At 39.5% G+C, this 23,295-nt stretch overlaps 1 protein-coding gene across 2 annotated transcripts in view; it reads right to left on the bottom strand.

Annotated features, from left to right (window-relative positions):
- Nucleotides 1–2,081: 2,081 nt before the first annotated feature.
- Nucleotides 2,082–23,295, bottom strand: part of LOC149195653 (uncharacterized) — a 138,068-nt gene continuing 116,854 nt past the window's right edge. For both annotated transcript variants that reach the window (XM_089405389.1, XM_089405390.1), the window contains 2 exons: nt 2,523–2,711; nt 2,082–2,400 (listed from right to left, as the gene is read on the bottom strand). The gene's annotated coding sequence lies outside the window, so the exon portion shown is untranslated. The remainder of the gene's footprint in view (nt 2,401–2,522; nt 2,712–23,295) is intronic.

Below are 23,295 nucleotides of genomic sequence, written 5' to 3' on the forward strand. Positions count from 1 at the left end.
TCCCAAGGTAAAAATATTTACTATTGTGAAGAACCATCTTTCTATGATTTTTATTGTTTCTGCTGCATTTACAGTCAAGATTTTATGTGTAAGTATTAAATGATAACAGTGGCATGAGAAATACTTATTGAAAATATTACAAAGTAATTATCAGACCAGAAAAATTGTATTCTATTGCACATACTATAGAATTTCGACAACAAGAGGCAGAAACTTCCAGGTGTATGGAACATGCACATTTGCATTACTATCAACATACAGTACCATTAATAACTTTTGCCTTTGACAAGCATAGAAATGAATGTGAAGCTTCAAAGGCCAAACTAGACTATACTTCGATGTGTATGCACGTGCTTTTGAGAGTTTGGTAATGAAGGGGCAGAGAGGTGTTTGACAAACGCATACATCAAATTAAAAATTGCTGATGAATATTCAGGATGAGGATCACTTCAGACAGATCAACATAGGATTTTAAAGATTGGCTGAATGCAAGAGAACAAGTAGCAAGTTAAAGGTATGAAATGTACAACACTGATCTACCAGCTAGGGCAAATGTATAAGTAAAGTTGAAGAGAGACGTCTATCGCAGCTAAGGTCTCCAATTCCAGTAAATTCCTATTTTGATGACAGCATAGAAAGGACTTGACCCTTCGAATGCTCACGATTATGTTTTGTAAAGCTTGGAAACACCAAAGAGGGATGCTGTTTAATCAAGTCGAATATAGGATAATGATTGAAGTGCTTTGATTCCTCACACAAAGAATCCAAGTCCAGGAATTAGATGGACTTCTTCAAAACCAGAATTTTATCATCTAATAATACAAAAACTCAAAAAAGCTTCCCATGATGAGGTTTGGCTATTAACTGCTTTTCAATGGGCTTGACCCTTTGAATGCTCATGATTATGTTTTGTGAAACTTGGAAACATCAAAGAGGGATGCAGTTTAATCAAGTCAATTATAGGATAATGACTGAAGTGCTTTGATTCCTCACACAAAGGATCCAATTCCAGGAAGTAGATGCAAAATGTCAACTCAATAGCTAATACACACTGCACTTCTTCAAAACCAGAATTTTATCATCTAACAATACAAAAACTCGAGAAAGCTTCCCATGATGAGGTTTGGCTATTGACTTCCTTTCAAGAGGTCAGCACTTCCATATACTCCAACTTGGGCATACCATACAGCCTGACTTAACGACCATGACATCTCCACTAATCAACAGCCACTTCTTTGAGGAATCAAATCTTAGTGAGGGCTATAAGCTAATAATATAATTCATGCAAAATGAATGTTTACATAAATGACGTACATTGCAGTTGTAGGGCAGCTTTGTGCATTAGATCAAGACCCAATCCATTGTATCATTACCACTGGTGCATGGGATCCTGGTTCACTGTAGCAGATCATGAAGGTTTATCATGATATTGAACCCTATCCAAAGCACAAAATGGTAAACATCACTGAAACAACTGATTGATTGGACCATGCAGTAAATAAACATCCTTTTAAACAAATCAAAGATGGAGACATGCATAAGCAAAACGTGCTAAATAATAGGACAAAACTAATCTCTAGCCTGAAAAAAGAGGATGCATGAAAGGGTTCTGACAAGAGGCTGTTCTACCATGCATCTCCACTCAGAAGAGCTACTGTCCAAAATTTACAACATTAATTTCAGTGCAAATGACATTAAGAAGACAAGGGAGCACCTGACAGTAACAAACATCCCAACAACCCAGATCATGGAAGCTCTCCAGATGGAGAAGCAGATAAAAATTAGTTCTATTGATAGCTCATCAAACCTTATAAATACTTCATCCAAACACTCGTGGACAAGAGCTGGTGTCTGAGGATATTTAAGTTCACATCTCGATGATCTATCAAATTTAATACTTGGTTATATGTAAGGTTGTCTCATTGAAAAAGGCTCTCACAACCTGCCTGAAAAGCTAAATTGCTCCCAATTTCATTGCAAGAGAGACAGCACACAAGTCACATTATGCATTTTGGACTTCTTCATGGTGCATTCCAGCAAAAATTTACCAATGACATGCATTACTTGCTGCATCCCAGATAGAAGTTAGAAATTTCCTTTACCTGTTTTCTGAGGAATAGCATCAGAAATCCACATTCTGAGTTCTACTCAGACAAGTTGAAACAGCAAAAATTCTTGGATGTAAATGTTTCAACTTTCTATCGTTACAGAAATGTTCCATGGCAGTTACACTCTTTGCCCACAATATTGATATAGTGTATTATTCAGACAACGAGATTCATCTCACAGTTTGCTGCATAAAGAGAATGCATGTACCAAAAACAGACATGGAGATGAATCCAGATTTCAAAAGTAGTTTGGTGCTCTGATACAACTAGTTTGTAACTCCATATTGGATATCTACAAGGAGAAAGATAGCATAATCAGCTTAAACTCAGATATAACAGGGCAGAATTTCTAGAGAGCGGCTAAGACAATAACAACAGAATATGGATGAATATAGAAACAAAGAATAAGCTCACCAAGATCATAAAGATTATTTTCACCTCCATTAGATCCATCAACCATGGCTTTAAGATGTCCATGGCATTGTGTTACCAGTTGTACAACATCCCTGACACTGATATGTGATAACAGTTGGCAATCACCACCATCTGAAATTCACTGCAGCCCTCTGTGCATAAGTATAACAGGTCTGTATAACCTTTCAACTGTCAATTAAAAAAGAAAATAGATTAGTATTCAAGGAATACTCATGTCCTCCAGATTCAGATTTTCCAAAACTCGTATGCCAATGGATTCCATGATTATTGCAAAATTACATTTATAAATAAAATCAGAAAATAGATTTCAAAGCATCTGGAATTCTTTCTCTTATAAAACAAGAGTGCCATTAATGATTAATCTACTGTCGAAACGTCTGCCATCCAAAAAAACGGGGGTTTCTAGGCTTTATAACACTCTCAGTCATGAATAAAGCATGCAGTAAGCTCATCTGGAGGTGATTTAAGGAGCCAAAGCCTTACAAGCAAGGTTTGGCAAGCTAAATACACTCCTGGTGTAAATCTGGGTGATCTCGTGCATGTGAATTGCAATGTGAACAAATCATGTGTATGGAATAGTGCTAGTAAAAGAGCTCCGGTAGTCAAAAGCCTGTGTTTCTGGGAACTGAGAAATGGCCTTGTTAAAATTTCAGTATGTGGTGATCAGATCTGCAACTAACAAAACCCTAAGCTAAATCTCAAAACTGCTGTTATTGATAGATCTGAAAATACAGGTGAACAGAAACGTAACAACAATGAAAACGGAAAGAAATATCAGCACACACAACTTAGAAAACTCTCCGTTGTTTTCTGATTAACTCAGGGAAGGGAATAAACTACACTGCTAGAAAAAACTGAAAAAGAAAACCAAAGATCCCTATTTTCTTTTATAAGAAAGAGAGGCTAGTATTACAAGCCATAAAGCCTATTCTGCAAATTGAGACTGACCACCAGATTGATCAATCTGACAGGATCTACCAGCCGTGCCAACTCTGAGAGATTGAGACCAAGGAGCATTTGATCTTTCATTGCCCTATTTTTAATGAGATCTGTGCGATATTTTCTTGCTTGTTCAGAGGGATCTACGTTCTATCTAGTTTCTTCCAATACCCAGACCACATTCTCCAGCCTCCTCCTAGACCTGATCTTGTCCAATGGATTACTTTCTTCTTTGTGGTGCTCCAATCCTCTAGAGGCACCAAGAGACAGATTGATAGCAATATTGCATCAGACTCCAGATCGGTGCGGGCTCAAGGGACCATTTCTGTTAGGATCCAACCCTAACCCCTTTATTTATGTAATAAGCCCAATGGGCTGAGTCAGAGTCATAATTAGTTAGAGAGTCAATAAAGCCCGTATTAATAATTGTAAGTGGTTGACCCGCATTAGAGAAAAGGGACCAAAGTTAGTTGTAAAGGGCCATAGTTAAAAATAAAGTGGATAACCCGTGTTATGCAAGGGACCTGTTGACCACTACCGGTCAACTACCCATGCAGTACACCCCCTTTTTCTTTGCAAAAAGGGGTAGCACTTGATCGACATGTCCGTGCCATCCTGCAATCATCAGCAGCTTGATCATTTTAATTGTAAACCCAGTCTGCATGTATGAATAGTAAATAATCTTAGCAGACATGAGTCGTGTATGTAAATTCCCTGGGTGGACCTAACTTTCTAATGATAATCTACGTCCCGGAAGGTTTTTCGTCTCACCGATCCATGATCGACAGAGTTTTCCTTCACCCTGACCCCAAAGCCGGGATTGATTTTGTCATTAAAATTTTAGGAGAATCCTAGTGTGTTAATCTGCTAGATTATAGTTGTGTCGCAGAACTGGGTGGTTTATGAGGGTCTGTGTTAAGTGGGTTTGTCCCCTTAAGATGTAAATTGTAAAAGTCATGATGTAATGTGTCTTGAGGGTTGGAAAATGTTTTAAATCCCCTCTTGAGTCCTAAGTCCTAGGTCCTAGGTGATGTTTCCAAAGGCTTAGTTCGATGATCCATTTAAAATATATATATATATATATATATATATATATATATATATATATATATATATAAATAAATAAATAAAATAATAAAAATATATATATATATATAATAATAAATTAAAAAATGAAAAAATAAAAATAATAAAAAATTATAAAATAAAGCAAAAACCCTAAAATAATAATATTTTGAGAGAATGCATGCAAAATATCATTTTTTAATAAATTCGACGGATGGGATTAAGAGATGTCTTGATCCTCATCGACGGTCGAGATCATTTCGACATGGATCACTCGAACTAGCCGTTCGGATCATTTCCTTTAAGTAGGGTGCTAGGGGTCATTTTCAGATCATTCGATCTGTGAGTCTTGTGCTGAGGAAGCTCTCTTGTAATCTGCTTTCTGGTTAATAAAAGAAGACTTTGGGGTTCAAATCTTGCTAGTGTTACTCTCTGGAAGTGCTGTGAGCTATTTTATTTTCTGCATATTTTGTATTTCAGCCATTAATAACAGCTTATTTTAGAGTATTGTGAGCACAGGTATCTTGTTCATTTGCTAGGGTTTGAATGATATTAGGGTTTCTGGAGTAATGGCAGGTATCTCCATTGCTTTTTGAAATCTAGTATTATTTTCTCTCTCTTTACTGATGGTTGAAGCGAGTTGTGCAGGAAACCATTACTGAAAAGGACTGGTGGGCGTTCGGGGAAGTTCTAGGCTGAACCAGCCAACTCCCACAGGCTCTTCCTTGCAGAGCCCAGCTAATTTTTACCCTGGGTTAATCATTTAAATTTACTTTTCTGGTTTGCATGAGAGATTTTTCTAAGCCTTTTCACAGCAAATTTGAATTTTCTAATATTCTGAAAATATTACTACTGTTATTGCTAAATCTGGCTGTTAAAGGGTCAAAGTCTGTAAGTTACTCAGCTGATCTGGGGTTTCAAATTTTTGCTTTATACACAGATTTAAAATTAGGGTTTTATTTTCTTTTAATTGCAGGTACAGGTTTCCTTTTGGGAAATTCTTCAGGGTTTCTGGAGCATTTAATTCAAAAAAATTTGAAATTTCTAGACCCACGCTTCTGCACCGTGACCACCATCCGGCTGCCAAAAAGCTCCACCTCCCATATATCTTCATTTGCATAAAAACATTTGTTGTTTGCTTTCATCTGAAAATTCATAAACAACCAGACCTGCATAGCAAATTTCGTTTCACAGTTGTTGATCTGCCCATCAGCTTTTTGTTGATCGTAATCTGCCATCGTTGCTCTCTGTCGACCATCCAATAACCTGCAGTGAGAAGCATAATGTGGGCCACCAGCGAATGACTCTTTCTACTATCGACTCCCTGCGTCCTGTACGTTTCACACAGTCCTGTCTGAGGCTGCAAATCACGCGCTGAGGTTTTCTGGCAATTTTTTTTCATATATTAGTTGCGTTTGCTGCTCCACGTTGGCCCGAGCCTCTCATTCTACCTGCGTATCGCATCTTACCTTTCCTTCCGTCTCTCATACCTGCGCTCCTCCATCGAATTTCCGCGGATCTGCACACACCCACGCGTTTTTCTCACCGTCGTCTGGTTGCTGGAGGCTGCATACTTTCAAACAGTGGCGTGAGTTTATATCAGGCATCGATTTTCAATTTTTTTTTGTGTGGGCGTGACTGTGTGACAGCATCAGAGAAGAGACGCATCATTTAGAAGCCTCTCAGCGTGAACTATTCCTCGTCCTCGCCAGGTAGCAAATCCAGTCTCAGTCGAAGCACTCAGGTGAGTTTCAAACCGATTCCCATTTCTGTCTGCCGCCATCGACTGTGCTCTTGCCGAAATTTCCTTTTGCGCGATCATCCTTGTCGTCTCATGTTGGAATCAGGGTCACGATTTCTTTGTTTTTGTTAACTCATATATCAGTTTTCAGCAATATAGTAGGTCTACTTTGAATTTAACGTCATGATATACGTCTGCGTAGATGGTGGTTCATCATTAGAAAGGGTTTTCTTTTAGGGATTCGATTTAGGTTTATTTTATTTTCTTTTTGTTTAGTTTTAGTTTGAATGTTAGATTTATTGCAGTAGTTTCATATTTTTTTAGATTTTATTTTAATATATATATATAAAAAAAAGGGTTTTCGTTTGGGATTAGAATTTTTTATTTAGTTTTAAGTTTGACTTTAGAATAGACTTTAATTTAGATTTTAATTTAGGAATTAATTTTTTTTTTTTAGTTTAAATTTCATTTATTTGCTAAGCTTTGGTTTTATTTTAAATTGTTTCAATTTTTTTAGATTTTATTAAAATAAAAGAAAAAAAAAAAAATTGAAAATTTTTGCCAGATTTAGTCTCAGCTCGTCGCATTTTATTTTTTCTGCTGAGATTCAAAATTATTGATGTGGAATAAACGTTTATAAGTCTGCACATGAGTGATCAACTCAAAGATTTCCTGCATATGATATCTGGTTAATGATTCATAATTGCGTGTTTTAAAGCATTGATCTTTTTCGAAATTTTTAATTGCTGGATATCGTTATTAAGATTTGGTCATTATAAGAACTTCGTGGTTTTAACAGATATCTTGAACTGTTCTAAGTTATTTGATGACAAATGATTGCTGTTCATGGTTTAGATTTCTATATTATCTAACAAGTAATCGTTTAAATATCAATCTCTTAAGGCACTGGTCTGCTAAATTAATTAAATCATTTTAGTGCTCATCATATCGTGTCTCCCAACCAACTGGTCGACAGTTGGTCTTCGTCACTTCATAGGGTCTACCCCCCTTAGCCGCGGGAGACAGGCTTAAACGGAGAGATCGGGGATCAGAGTGACAGCCCCCGGTCTGAGCGTTGTCGTGTCAATCTGTGCGACAACAGGACCACTAGTAGTTAGGGTTTTGGATGTCATTTAGCTATAAATAGTCTTAGTTAGTAAGGGAAAGATCATCAAGTCTTATTGTAATTGAGCTCTGCTCAGTGGGAGGTTTCCCCCTCGAAGAGGCAAGTGAACATTGAATTTGTTTCTAAATAATAAAATACTTCGTACTTTTTCTCATTTCATGTGATAATTCTGTGTTCCAGGCTATATTTCTTTGTATTTCTAGTATTCTAGATTTCTCGTAGGTCAAGAGCATAACAAGTGCTACCATAGCACTTTCCAAGGCTAGTTGTACCTCCAATTTTCGCAGATTTTTTTAGGCTAGAAACGTGTTCTGGCATCTTTAGACCACAGCATCTGTCGTTGAGCGCATAAACCTACGAATTTGGGGAGGCATGCACACAGGAACTACAAGAGGTGGTCATGCTTGTTGGACTCCCTTGTAACCCCTGTGGATACCCCTTTGAGTAGTAGCGCATTAGACAGAACCGCACACACACTGCACTTTCACGTACCCTTGGCTATATCGGAAGCCCCTAGGCTCACCTGAAACCTAACCTTATAAGTCGTCAGTTGTATTCCTGCTACAGTACACTAAGAACAGCGCTCGGGGAAATTACTCGCACATACAATAGGGTAGTCGGGTAGTATGGCTAAGGATACAGTCGATCCTCCTTAGTTAGTGCCCTAAAAGATTGGGCCGAGTACTATTGTTGGACCCCTGCATATATTGCGATCTATAGCACCTGACACTCCTTTGTGACCATAGTTCCCTCTGTTATCTGAAGATCTCCCTCTACCTTATCTTCCAGATCAGATCTAGTAGTTGGGGTTCTGCGGCCGTCGTACAACTCAGATTCAACAATTGGGGTTTTCACAGGGTAGATCAGATTGTTTGTGTAATGAGGGTTTTGGCCACCATAGTCCAGATCAAATTGTCGCAGCACATTCGGCAAGACCAAGACCTTGGGGTTTCTATTACTACAGTCCAGGTCGATTTTCATAGGACATTGGGCAGTATCAAGCTTTATGGAATTCGGCCACTGCAGTATTGATCAGCAGTGAGTAAAACTCAGAATTTGAGACCATCTAGGGACACTTGCAAGAGACTTAGCCCATAAGCTTCGGGATGACGAGTTGGTCGCAGTGATAACATTCACTTGTAAGCCCCCAATTTTCCGGCGATCCCAAAAAAAATCCAACGTGACTTCAAGTGACCCATGCCATTAGACTCCCAAGCTCGCCCTCTTTCCAAGAAGACTACTCTTAAGTAATTGACCGAGGTGGTGAATGCTAGGTACCAGATCTCAAGTTATGGCTTCTGAGATGGTTGAACACCTTGAAAAAAGGTTCAAAGAATTCCAAGACAATGTGGACAATATTACCAAACAGCTCTCATGACTAACAAACCTTATAACAAAGTCTCATCGGGAGGAGCCTAGTGTTGATGCACACATAGAAGGAGAATCCAGCCATCACATTCACTTCCATGGAAATCACCACCATTCCAACCACCGGACACCCAAGCTGGACATGTATAAATTTGATGGCTCTAACCCTGCAATATGGGTAGCACAAATGGAACAGTATTTCTCCCTTAATGATATCTGCGAAGATGAAACTAAACTACATGTGGGAGCCCTTTACTTGGACCAAGAGAGATGGCAATGGTGGCAATGGCATAAGAAATGTTATCCAAGGAGAGCAACTTGGAACATGTTCTCAAAAGCCATATGTGATCGCTTTGACCGGGAATCTAATTTTTTGGGTCGTCTCACTAAGCTCTGGCAAACAGGTACAGTAAAGGACTACATTGCAGCCTTTGAGCAATTGACCATCAGAACTGACGGTCTAGGAGATGACTTCTACTTGGAGTGTTTCATCAGTGGCCTAAAAGAAGCCATCCAAGCCCATGTCTAGATGCACCACCCAGCTACTTGGTTGGACGCATGCAGCAAGGCCTTAGATGTGGAAATCGCCTTAAATTCCCAGTCCAATCGTCCAAATTTCGTCGCCAAGGCGCGTCCCACCTAGGCTCAGGGCCCCACCCAAACACTTAAGGTTCAAAAGGTGTCACCAGCAGAAATGGACGAAAGAAGAAAACAAGGATTGTGCTACTACTGTGATGACAAGTACTCCCCTAGACATAAATGCAAGGAACCAAAATTCTTTCAAATTGATGTTATTGATAACAGCTCAGCAGAGGAAGCTCCATCCCTTGAGGTGCCCGAGGAAGAAGTCGAGGAAACCCAAACCGACAATGATCTCACAGCTATGCCAGATGAGCTGGTTATCTCACTACATGCCTTGGCTGGCATTTCTTCGCCTCAGACTCTCAAAATCCGAGGCTTTATTAAACATCGACTAGTAGTGGTATTGATTGATAGTGGCAGCACTCATAACTTTATCCATAAGAGAGTCGTAGAAGTTGTTCATTGCTTTGTGCGGGCGATATCTAATTTCCAAGTCCTTATCGTTGATGGGGGGACCATGAAATGTGAAGGCCGTTGTGAAAATATTAAGCTTCAGATGGGAGACTACCACCTAAAGACCCACATGTTTGCTATTGAAATGGGTGGTTGCGACATTGTCCTAGGTGTTGAATGGCTTTGTACACTGGGCCCTATCACCATGGATTTCCAAGAGTTATATATGAGCTTTAAGCAAAACGAACACATTCATACATTAAGGGGACTCCAGGTAGGTGCTCCTACTATCATCAGCTCGCATCGAATGGAGAAGCTTTTAAAAAAAGGGCCATCATGGAGTAGTCGCCCAATTTAATGCCATCCAGGCCATTGAATCCACTACTCATATTCATCCTGAGATGCAACAGGTATTAGATAGCCACTAGCGGGTCTTTGTCAAACATCAAGAGCTTCCACCCTCTAGGGGTGAACATGATCATAGCATCCCTTTGGTCCCAGGGGCCCAACCGCCTAATGTCCGCCCATATCGATATCCTTTTGTCCAAAAGAATGAAATTGAATAAATCATCAAGGAACTCCTCGAAGCCAATGTTATTCATCCCAACATCAATCCTTATTCATCTTTGTTGACACCTAATCATTGGGATTGGGTGAACATTTGTAAATAATGTAAATAGTAAATAATGGAGAATAAGAAAATGAAGAGACAATGGGAGGTGAAGCACAAGAGTCTTTTATGTTGTGCATTGGTATGGTGCATAGGGTGTTGCATTCTATGTGAAGAAGTGAAGATTGTGCAATATTTTCATTGAGTTCTAAACACTGGTGGAAAATCCCGCAAAGTTGGTCGAAACGTTGAATTGAAATCGTGACTATGCACTAGAACTGTCAAGTCGAATGTCAGTGGTATGTTTGTTAACCATGTTCATTGAAGACTTTTGTGCATTACCAAGTATCAGATTTATTATCTCATGTTTATCGTGAATGTGTTGGCATGTATGCCTCTCCTTTGGTTGTATGCCTCTCCTTGATAGATTACTTTCGAGTAACAACCTTCTGCGGCTATCTCCGTGAGTGGTAGATCGGTTCTGCGGCTATCTGCGGTAACCATTCATACATGTGGAAGAGCCATATATTCATACATGTGGAAGAGCCATATTATATCTGCGGCTATCTGCGGTATATCTACGGCTATCTGCGGCTATCTCCGTGAGTGGTAGATCGGCTCTGCGGCTATCTGCGAGGGCGTTCTGCGCTATTTCTCTGCGGCTCCAGATCGCCTCTTCTGCGGTTAGTTTTGATTACTTACATAGTTCCAGATCGCCTCTTCTGCGGCTCGCTTTAGTGGCTTCCGATCTTTGGCTCCTGCGGCTCCTGTTCGCTGTGGGCATACCTGCAGTTATCACCGTGCATGCAATCCTGTGATCGGCGCCTGAAATATGAACAGAGACTGGTTTTCCAGAAGGGGTCTGGGGAAGCGTCTTCGTTGCGCTTTCATTTGAGGTTCTAAAGTTCTTCAGCCTGGCCATCGGGGGTGCTGGGGCAGCGTTCTAGATTTAGATCTAATCTTTTCCGATTAGATCTAGATCTAATCTTTTGTCTAACTGTACGGTTGGGTTCTACAGGCAAGTAAAATATGGCTCCCAGCTTCGCGAAAATAGCTACTGGCTCAGTGCCGTCAGCTCCTGGAGGGCAAGCTCTTGCCCATATTGTTAGTGAAGCCCCAGCACCCACTGTCCAGGTGGTCCAGGCCTCACTCGATGAGGCTTTGAAGTTTTCTGAAAGTGCCCTAATTTGTCGGTTCAATGGTTTTTGGCCGCGACTAACAGCTCTCCACAATTGGATCTCGGAGGTATGGAAGCCTGTCATTTCTGATGAAATTAATATCTACCCCTGTGCTAGGGGTTTCTTTATAGTAGATTTTGAAAATCCTGAAAGCAGACAATGCATTCTGGATTCCGGCCCTTGGTTTTGGGAAAAATCAGGCCTATTCATGAAGCCATGGAACCCATCATTCGATCCCTCAACAACAGTGATAACCTCAGCACCAGTTTGGGTGAGATTGCCAAGCCTACCCTTGCATCTCTGGAATCTCTCCTCGCTAAAAGCCATTGGAAATGCGATTGGGAAATTCTACTGCAGGTGTCCAGAAACAGAGGAATATGCCAGAACCACCTATGCACGCATTTGTGTGGAAATGGACTTCAGTGCCGGATTCCCAGCGGAAATAAACCTAACAAGTAAAGATTATGTGTGGAACCAGAAACTCGATTATGAAAGTGTCCTCTTCCGATGTCGATCCTGCTTTGAGACAGGCCATCTAGCCAAAAATTGCCCAAAAGCCTCCCAGAAAAATCCTAGTAAAAGAAACCACCACAGATCTACTTGGTGGGAAGGAACACAAAAAGAGCACTACACTGTCATCAAAGAAGAATACTCTAGAGAAAACTCTGAATCACAAGAAATTGGGCAAGAAAGAAACAACTCTCAAGACAAGCATGGAGAAAGCCCTGCCCAACAACAAAAAAGTGCACTCGACAACCCCTCAAGTATCAACAGTTATGAGGATTCGAATATCGTGCAAAATAAATCTTCATTTAACAACAAAGCAGATCTCCTAGACCAAACTTCTTCTCCGACTATCTTCAAAAGGACGAACACAATTGATCGCGAAGCTAAGACACCATTGTCTCAAGAACCAGAAGAGATGAAGGAGATGCAAGATAAAGGAAGTTGGAAGACCGTAGAGAAAAAAAGAGAGCTACAACACCAATCTCGCCAAGAAAGACGAGGTGCCAGACAATTAAAAATTAAAAATATTGTAGGTCCGATAGACCAATTTGGTCTCAGTGGACGGTAACCACTATCATCATCATCATCATCATCATCATCATATTGTTTTTGCTGACCACCCCACTATAATACCTCGGCCCTCCACACTATATTACCTCCTCGGCTTGTCCACTACATATTCAATTTCGTCCCGGCGTAACTCCCTGTGTTGCAGTATTGTGGTGTGGTATCACGTCGCTCCACCGGTTGCCTTCTCCCATCCTGCCAGCAAATCCACCATACCAGCGATTGCCATTACGTTGACTACCCACTATGTTTCAATATAATATTGTGTCATAACAACGCCCCTTTGAAGCTGCCCTTCGTGGGCCCGTTGAATGAATTACATTGCAATACATTGTGTGTATTACGATTGCCATTAGTTTGTGATCGCCCGACAGTTATATCACCTCCTGGCCACCTCCACGTTGTCCTGTTAATACACCTCGGTCCCTCATATAAACCTCCCTCAAATACTCCCTCCCGCAAATATACCCTCACCCATAAACCACCTCCCCCAAATAATACCTCTGTTTTAATATATCATAGTGCATTTTTTACACATATTACTAGCAGAGGTGCAATTTCTTACAGTCTATTGGCAGCAAAAGTACTTTTTTTACAGTACACAGATTTTAAAATGCATTCATTGATATCTATTGTGGGAGTGGTTCTCACCAAGAAGGAGAACTATCCTGAGTGGTCTCGAAAGATCAAACACACTCTCATTTTCAATGAGTTGTGGAAAGGAGTCTATGAAGGTGTAGGTGACAATGCACCTGAAAAGCCCACTTCAAATAAGGAGTTCGCCATTTGGGAAAACAAGAACAGCAAGGCCTATGCCTTGATTGCAGCATCTGTAAATGAAGAGGTGAGTCGCCATATTTCACCATTTTCAAATGCTTTTGAAGCCTTACAAAAGTTGAAGGAACTCTATGACTCACACTCTGAACTTGAAGTTGTCCAATTGATGATTAAATTGTTCAGTCTTGAATTACAAAATGATGATCCTCTTGCTTTAGCATCAAAAGTAAGATCTATTATGCATGATATCAAAGTCACTAATGTTGAACTAGACATTCCTCTGATAGCTTTTGTCAAGGCACTTTATCCCACTTATTCAAATTATCTTGAGTCATTGCAAGCAAATGGAAACCTCAAAGTGATTTTCTTTGACTCCCTTGTGAAGAAATTTGTTGAGAGAGAGAAAGCTTTTGGGAAGAAGACAGCGCCTTAGTCTTCTAAAGAAGTTGTGTGTCTTGCACATAGAGAGAAGAATCATGCTCAAGATTCTTCCAGAGGAAGAGGTGGTCGAAGAGGAAGAGGAAGAAGAAATTTTAGAGGCAGGGGGGTAGACACTCTCAAGGAGAAAAATCTAATCTTCATTGCATACGTTGCAATAGAGATGGATCACATGATGCATCCACATGCAAGTTGCCTTAGGACAAAATTGAGCAGGAAAGAAATCAAGCCAAAGGTAAAACCAATGAAAAAGAGAAAAGTAAAGCACATGAATCCGCTCACTATGTTGTGGCACATTGTAATATTGGAGTAACTGAAGATTTTTTTAATGCTTCACTTGCTTCTTGGAAAAATGATTTGTTGTTTGATTCAGGAGCAACTTGCCACATGCCTTTTAGAAGAGATTTTTTTGAAGAATTTATTGACAATGCTGATGGAGCAGTATACTTTGCAGACAAATCAAAACTCAAGCCATCGGGGCTTGGCACAATAAGGCACAAATTGATTGGTCTTCCAAAGTTTCTTCTGCATGATGTTTTATATCTCCCACATCTTAGGAGAAACTTGATGTCCTTAGTCCAAATTCGCCAGCAAAGACACTCCATTCATATATTTGATGGCAAAGTTGAGGTGAGAAAAGCATCAAATCACTCACTTCTCATGATGGGGATAGAAGAAGAAAGACTTCTGAAACTGCAAGCTACCTCTACTCGTGCACAAAATTTCTCATACAGTTCTCATTATGATGAAGGCACATTTCCATCAAGTCTTTTATAGCATGCTATATTTGGACACTTGAACTATGACAGCCTTTGCTTGTTGAAGAAAAATGGTGTTACTGGTTTGCCTACAATTCCTAGGAAACTTAAGCAATGTGATGCTTGTATTCTAGGAAAACATAGCAAATAGTGTTTTCATGATTCACATTCCAAAGCACATAGAAAACTTGAACTCATTCATTCAGATTTATGCGGTCCAATGCATGTTCCTTCTGCAAATGGAAATAAATATATGATGACATTTGTTGATGACTACACCAGAATGCATTGGATTTATTTAATGAGGAACAAATCTGATGCTTTTCAAACATTCAAGAACTTTCATACATGGATTGAAAATGATGCACAATCTCATATTGGCTCTATTCGCACTAATAATGGAAAAGAATACACTTCAAATGAATTTGAAAACTATCTTCGCCAGCATGGGATCAAACATCAAACAATTGTGCCTTATAATCCCCAACAGAACGGAGTAGCTGAAAGAATGAATAGGACAATCTTAAATATGGTACGTTCCATGATGTTTTTCAAAAATGTAAAATTGATGTTTTGGGCTGATGCAGTTCTATGTGTTGTATATGTAAAGAATAGATGTCCATCTAATGCTATTAGAAACAAGACTCCTTATGAAATGTGGTATGGCCACATTCCTTCGGTAAAGCATCTCAGGGTCTTTAGTGTTGAAGGAAATGTAACTATGTTTGGTCTTCATAAATGTACTTTTGATATTTGTACTTATTCAAGAAAAGATATATTATTTTTATAATATATGTCGATGAGTTTTTTGCTCATTGAAGTAGGTCAAGCACATGTTTGAGTGCTTCTAGGAAGTCAAAGAGTCAATGTATTTATGTAAGACCCGTTGAGGGCATGTTACACTATGTATAAAATAGTATAAAGGTCAAAGGAATACCTCCCAGCAAAGTCCAAGTCCTCTCCTTGCAGCAACATCCTCCAAATGAAGCAAAATGATGGAATAAATTCGTGTCGGCCTAAAGATAGCATGCCGGCCTAAAAGGAGGGAGAGTCCTCTATATATAGAGGTTGTCCACTCCACTATAACATCAAGCAACTCTCATCTGAAGACAGTGAAGTATATAAGCTGAGAAGAAGTGACAAAAGGACAAGTTTAAGGGTCTCCTAGTGCAGCGAAGGAGAAGAAAAAGCGAAGTTTTGGGACTGTTTCTAGGGCAAGAAACAGTCACACGTGCAAAGTAAAAGAGGACAGTTTGCGGGTATAACAGCAGTAATATCACAGTTCAAAATTTGTTAGTGTTTGGGCTAAATATTAGGCCTACAAGGCCTCCCAAGTCAAGCGAAGAAGTCCCTCTCTCTAGCGAAGATAAAAAGGACCCTAACTCTCTAAGGGTACTTTCCACATGTGGGAAAATTAGGGCGGTTGTTCAGTCACATCAGTTTGCAGACATATCTCAAGAAGAATCTCCTTAGATCAAGAGAAGGGTGACTCCAAAAGCAAAGAATATCTTTAAAATGGAGAAGAAGAATATCTTATCAAGAAACTAATATAGCCAAGGTCTATATCTAGACAAAGCAGTGAAGAAACACGACGAAGTGTTGCGGATGAAAGTGTCGGAAGGAGGAAGTCCATGTGTCGAAGAACATAGTGCAAAAAAGAGGAAGGATATGACTTTTGCTTGGAGGGCATCCTAGTCAACGGTCTAGGGCTTGGCATTGATCAATAAGAAACTTCAATAAGGGAGAACTTACCGAAGGGTTTTCCTCTCAAGAGGAGAGGGTTTGGCCCTGGCAGACAGCCAACATCTTGTGTTCTTGTTCTTATGTTTTGGTAGCAGTTTGATGAAGCACACACACATGCATTAATAAAAAGAACAAGAAGATTAAGCTAACAAGACAAATTGTAAAAAGACTTCACAAATTGTTATCAAGTCAAAAAGAATCATACTAAACCTAATTGCCCTAGATTCTTCGACATGGTATCAGAGCTAAGGTGACACATCAAGGAAAGGGCATCTCAAGAACACTCATAAGGTGACTCATCAAGAAAGGACATCTACAAAGTTGAAGCATCAAGCCAAGAAGTCTCAATCACTTTAAGGACAAGAAGCTCTACCATATATCATTCATCAAGGAAGACTACAAAGCAAAAGGAGAAGCCTTTTGTACAAAGGCACCTACAAAGAAGAGTAGATCAAGAAGGGACCTACACCACAAGCCAAGCCATCAATCAAGTCTACTTGAAGCAAGCCCACTTTGAAGAAAACAACTTGAAGAACATCAAGATCCTAGGAAGGCAAGCCATCAAGTCTTCAAGGAGAAAGCAAATCCACTACATCTAAAAATATATCAAGTAAGTATATGTCCCCTTATGAATATACATCAATGTTTTTTTGCAAGGAAAGCAACAAATTGGTAGGTACCAATAACTTTCTTCCATGGAAGAAGAGGATTGATTTACTTCTCAAAGATAATGAACTCCTAGAACACATCAAAGGGAATGTCACTATTCCTGCTAAGGAACAAACTCAAGCCTTATCCAAGTATAATAAGGATGAGACAAGAGCTCAAAGGATTCTAATAGAATCCATCAAAGATTCTCATTCCTTGTGTCTCCAAATTTGAAACATCAAAAGAAATCTATGATAAACTAATAGAGCTATTCTCAGTAATCACAGCTGAAGAAGTGATATCTTTAAGAAATGAATTGTACAAGATGAAGATATCAAAGGAAGGAATAACTCCCTATTTCATGAAGATCTCTAAGATGAGGGATCAACTTCAAGAGCTAGGGGAAGTCATGTCCGACAAAGAAATGACAATTGTAGTACTCAATGCTCTACCTGAGGATTGGGGCAACTTCACATCAAGCATATATGCCAAGAAGGAAGCGACCACACTAAGTGAAATGTGATCTCTATGCAATACAAAGGAAACCAGACTCAGCCATGAAAGATGTGGGATCAAAGGAGCGGGCATTTGCTACCATGGCCAAGAGAAAGGGAAAATTTGGCAAATTTGGTCCATGAAGCACAAACAACAAAGATATGTCCAAAGTCCAATGCTTTGGATGCCAAGAATATGGACACTACAAAAGGAATTGTCCTAAACTTAAGAAGGACAAAAACAACAAAAAAAAGAAGGAAGAAGCTCACATGACTCAAGAGGTGAAAGAAGCAGAAAAGAAGCAAAAGAAGGAAGATCCTTTGGATCTCTACTATGACTGAGTCAAACTCTTTACTTAAAGTCTTCTTTCAAAGTTTTCAGTAGAATAGGAGCATGTAGGAATAGAATAAAATTGCATGGCTAGAAACATCTTCTAGAATCTAGAAGCATGAAGTACATAGAGTTCTAGATACTCATGTAGAAAGAGCATTTATAGATGAGAACAAAATGCATGGTTAGAAATATCTTCTAGAATATAGGAGCATGATAGATATAGCTCAAGATATTCATGTAGAAGGAGCATACCTAGAATAGGACCTCATCCAAAATGAAAGAAAATTGATCATGATTAAGAATCTTAGAAGACCTCCATCATCAAAAGGAAAGAAACATTTGCAGGGTAAGGGTCTTCAAGATCCTATGATGGAATCTTCAAAGAAGATTAATAAACAAAAGCAAATGTCTCATTGGGAATCCCATTCATGGGATTCAAGAAAAGGATGATATGCAAGCAAGCTAAGATGAAGCAAGAAGGGCCACACCAAGGACAACCAAATGAAGCTAAGATGATCAAAGGAGAATCAAGATGAGGTATGTATGCATCAAAGTTTAGTCATATCGTATGTATATTATTGAGTCATGGGAATAGTTTTATGACAGGATCAAGTAGGAAAGAATCTATTTCACCAATGACATGCTCGAAGGCATGTACTACAATGCAATGAAGGTCAACAAAAGAAATACTCACATAAGGAGTATAAGATTGTTGACTAAGAAGCAAGTGAAGAAGGAATGTTGACTAGTCCTAGAAGCAAGCAATGAAGAAGTGCTCTCACAAGGAGCATAAGGTGGTTGACCAATCTATCCAAGAAGAAGCAAATAAAGAAAGAGATCAAGCATGTGAAGAACACCATGATCACCAAGAATCACTATCTGACAAAATACTTTGAAGACATCTCCCAAAAGAAGGCATGACAACTCTGACAAAGGAAGAAAAAGATCAAAGGACCCTTGACACCTATGAAGGCCTTGGAGATATGAAAGGTGCAGATAATTGATTCTACTCTACGAAGATGTCATGATGAAGAAGCCATCCAGCAAAAGCACCATTTAATGTTGAAACAATATCAGGATGAAGTCATGAAGGACTACTAGATCAAAGCATGGGAACAAGCAAGTACAAAGAAGCATCCATGTGAAGAGTAGTCTGAAGCATAGACAAGATGACAAGGAATAATCAGATGTCAAGAGAACCTGATATGTGACAAGAAGGCCACTTTCCACGAAGGACGCAATGAAATGACTAACCAGGAAGAAAAGTGATCAATGGATGGTGCCCTACCAAAAGGAAGTTTGAACCAAGACTTCATAACATCAAAGGAAAGAAGAAGATCAAGCAGCTGAAGGACCCACGAAGAAAAAGTTGTTGATGAATGGACAAGTCCCTAGCTAGGAGGGAGTTATAACAAGTTCCCAATTACAAAGGAACTTGGACAAGTACCTTGTCAGAGGCTACTTGGGCATGTCTTCCTCAATTGGGAGGAAGTGATAGACAGAACATTCTTGTCTTCACTTGGGAAGAAAGAAAGGGAGGATTGGGTAATCATCTAGCATCCCATACTCTTTGAGGATGTGTAGGGCGTCCAAGATAAGAGTAGGCAAGAGGACCAATATTCCTTGAGGGTTGGGAACCCAAGATAAGAATAGTCCTAGAAGGTCATACTCAGTGAACACCCGGGTGGGTATGTATCTTGAGATACAATGATGAAGGTGTCTATAAATCATTGGTCTCGCCAGCATTGTAGCTCATGGTCTCATGGTGAGATGGAGTTGTTAGTCAAGGCTTTGCACTATGACAATGTTGATTGATATGATGTTATAACAGATGGATTGCAAATCCGGTTTCTCTTATGTGAATTCTTCAAGATTGAAACATAGCCAAACACCTTGTAATGTTGTATGAATACCTCCCTGGTTAAGAGGGAGTGTTGAAGGAAATGTAACTAGGTTCGGTCTTCATAAATGTATCTTTTATATTTGTACTTATTCAAGAAAAGAAATATTATTTTTATAATATATGTCAATGAGTTTCTTGCTCATTGAAGTAGGTCAAGCATATGTTTATGTGCTTCTAAGAAGTCAAAAAGTCAATCTATTTATGTAAGACCCTTTGAGGGCATGTTACACTATGTATAAAATGGTATAAAGGTCAAAGGAATACCTCCAAGCAAAGTCCAAGTCCTCTCCATGCAGCAATGTCCTCCAAATGAAGCAAAACGATGGAATAAATTCATGTTGGCCTTCTAGTCGGCCTAAAAGGAAGGACGGTCCTCTATATATAGAGGTTGTCCACTCCACTATAATGTCAAGCAACCCTCATCTGAAATCAACGAAGTATATAAGCCAAGAAGAAGTGACAAAAGGACAAGTTTAAGGATCTCCTAGTGCAGCGAAGGAAGGAGAACAAAAAGTGAAGTTCTAGGACTGTTTCTTGGGAAAGAAACAGTCACACGTGCAAAGTAAAAGAGGACAGTTTGCGGTATAATAGCAGTAATATCACAGTGCAAAATTCGTAGTGTTTGGGCTAAATATTAGGCCCACAAGGCCTCCCAAGTCAAGTGAAGAAGTCCCTCTCTCTAGCAAAGATAAAAAGTACCCTAACTCTCTAAGGGTATTTTCCACACGTGAGGAAATTAGGGTTGTTGTTCAGTCACATCAGTTTGCAGACATCTCAAGATGAATCTCGTTAGATCGAGAGAAGGGTGACTCCACAAGCAAAGAACATCTCTAAAAGGGAGAAGAAGAATATCTTATCAAGAAGCTAACATAGCCAAGGTCTATCTCTAGACAAAGCAGTGAAGAAAAGGACGAAGTGCTGGGGAGCAAAGTGTCGGAAGGAGGAAGTCCATGTAGAGAACATAGTGCAGAAAAAAGGAAGGACTTGACTTTTGCTTGGAAGACGTCCTAGTCAAGGGTCTAGGGTTTGGCATTGATCAATAAGAAGTTTCAATAAGAGAAAACTTACCGAGGGGTTTTCCTCTCAAGAGAAGAGAGGTTTTGGCCCTAGCAGAGAGCCAGTATCTTGTGTTCTTGTTCTTATGTTTTGGTAGCAACTTGATGAAGCACAGGCACATGCATTAATAAGAAGAACAAGAAGATTAAGCTAACAAGGCAAATTGTAAAAAGACTTCACAAATTGTTATCAAGTCAAGAAGAATCATACTAAACCTAATTGCCCTAGATTCTACAACAATTGTTTCCACTTGTTATGCCTTGATACCAAAGGTACAAAGAGACAAACTTGGTGCAAGGAGTCGTAAGTGTATCTTCTTGGGATATTCAAATACCTCCAAAGCATACCCTCTCTATGATGAAGTTAATAAGAATTTTGTTGTATCTAAAGATGTAATCTTTCATGAATCTTCCAAAGCTGACAATGTTGTTGAGCGGCAGCTTGATCGCTTGGAGAGATTCAGACATACAAAATCATTTCAAGAATATGATAATCAGATTCCACATCTTGAAGGGGGGATTCCTATACTGGATCAATCTGTGAAATCTTCTTCTGAAGCACTCTCTCCCCCACATGAAGCTCCAACCATTGATGATACTTTGAGTGATGTGATTGACAGAATTGGGAGACTCAATCTTGATTCAGTCCTAGCTCAGTCAACTGAGTAGCCTGGACCATCTTAGCAAGGTCCCCCAAAATGGCTGACAAAGACACTTGAAAATGTCCATCCTGATGAGGTTGGAAAGACAGGGACAAGAAATTCAACTAGGCAAAATGGAGGTGATGTAGATGATTCTGATTCACCTGTTGATATGGATGTTTCTTATGATTGTGAACTAAATTTGTCTACAGATTTTGAACCAACTTCCTTCAAAGAAGTCACTTCTCATGATGAATGGAAAGAAGCGATGCAAAAGGAGTATAATGCCTTGATAAAGAATGGCACTTGGAAGCTAGTTGATCTGCCATTGGGAACCAAACCAATTGGCTGCAAGTGGATCTACAAGAACAAGTATAAAGTTGATGGCTTGCTTGACAAGCACAAAGCTAGGCTTGTGGCAAAAGGTTTTGCACAGAAGGAAGGGGTCGATTATGAGGAGACTTTTGCCCCCACAGCAAAATGGGCTACCATCCAGACACTCTTTTGCCTTGGCAGCTCAGAACGATTGGAAAGTCCATCAAATGGATGTAAAAACTGTTTTCTTGAATGGAGATCTGAAAGAAAATGTTTTTATGTCCCAACTAGAAGGATTTGTTGTGAAGGGACATGAACATAAAGTATGCAAACTTGTGAAATCCTTGTATGGCCTCAAGCAAGCACCGCAAGCCTGGTATGAAAAGTTAACTGAGCATCTTCTGAAACTCAACTTCAAACATTATGATCTTGATGATGCAACTTTGTTTGCCAAGAAAGTCGGCAAAACAGTTGTATATATTGTGGTATATGTAGATGATCTTTTGATGACAAGGAACAATAAGAGCTACATTGCATCCATAAAGAAGGAATTGGGGAAAGGTTTTGGAATCATTGACTTGGGCCATGTTCACCACTATCTTGTTATTGAAGTAACTCAACATCCGAAGTATATATTCGTCTCTCAAAAGAAGTACATTGGAGATCTGTCAAACAGGTTTGGCATGGCTGAGTGCAATCCTTTGAATACTCCAATAGAACAGAACTTAAAGCTCACATCCATTTAAGGAAAAGAATTTGAGGATGCAACAAGGTATAGACAACTTGTAGCAAGTCTCAACTACCTGACTACCACAAGGCCAGATATTTCATTTGTTGTTGGAATCCTTTCCAGGTTTATGCAAAAGCCTTGTGAGGGACATTGGTCTGCTGCGAAAAGAGTTCTAAAGTACTTGAAGGGAAACCAAGACTTTGGACTCAAGTATACACAAGTGGGCGACTTCAACTTGATTGGATACTCTGATTCAAACTTTGATGGAGACAAAGAAACTGGGGTATCTACTTCAGGTTATGTTGTGAGTCTTGGATCAGGAATTGTCTCCTAGAGATCACGCAAACAATCAGTTCCAGCATATTCCACGACAGAGGCAAAATATCTGGCAGCAGTTGAGCCAACAAAAAAATTGTGTGGCTCAGGAAAATTCTGGAAGATTTGCAGGTAAAACAAGTACATTCAACTCCATTCATGATTGACAACACCTCTGCAATAAAGTTGGCCAAGAACCCAAAGTTCCATGATCGAATGAAGCACATCAATACAAAATACCATCTCATTTGACATCATGTTGAGGCCAAGACAATCCATCTACACCATTGTTCCACTATTGAGCAGATTGTAGACATCTTCACCAAAGCGCTTGGAAGAAAAAGTTCGAAAGATTCAAAACGATGCTTGGACTCACCAACATCCCTTCAGATTAAGGGGGGAATGTTGACACCTAATCATTGGGATTGGGTGAACATTTGTAAATAATGTAAATAGTAAATAATG

The sequence above is a fragment of the Pinus tabuliformis genome, chromosome 2_2 (genome assembly GCF_031772625.1).
Source record: "Pinus tabuliformis cultivar Carrire ecotype Pingquan chromosome 2_2, CPIR1, whole genome shotgun sequence".
Taxonomy (NCBI): domain Eukaryota; kingdom Viridiplantae; phylum Streptophyta; class Pinopsida; order Pinales; family Pinaceae; genus Pinus; species Pinus tabuliformis.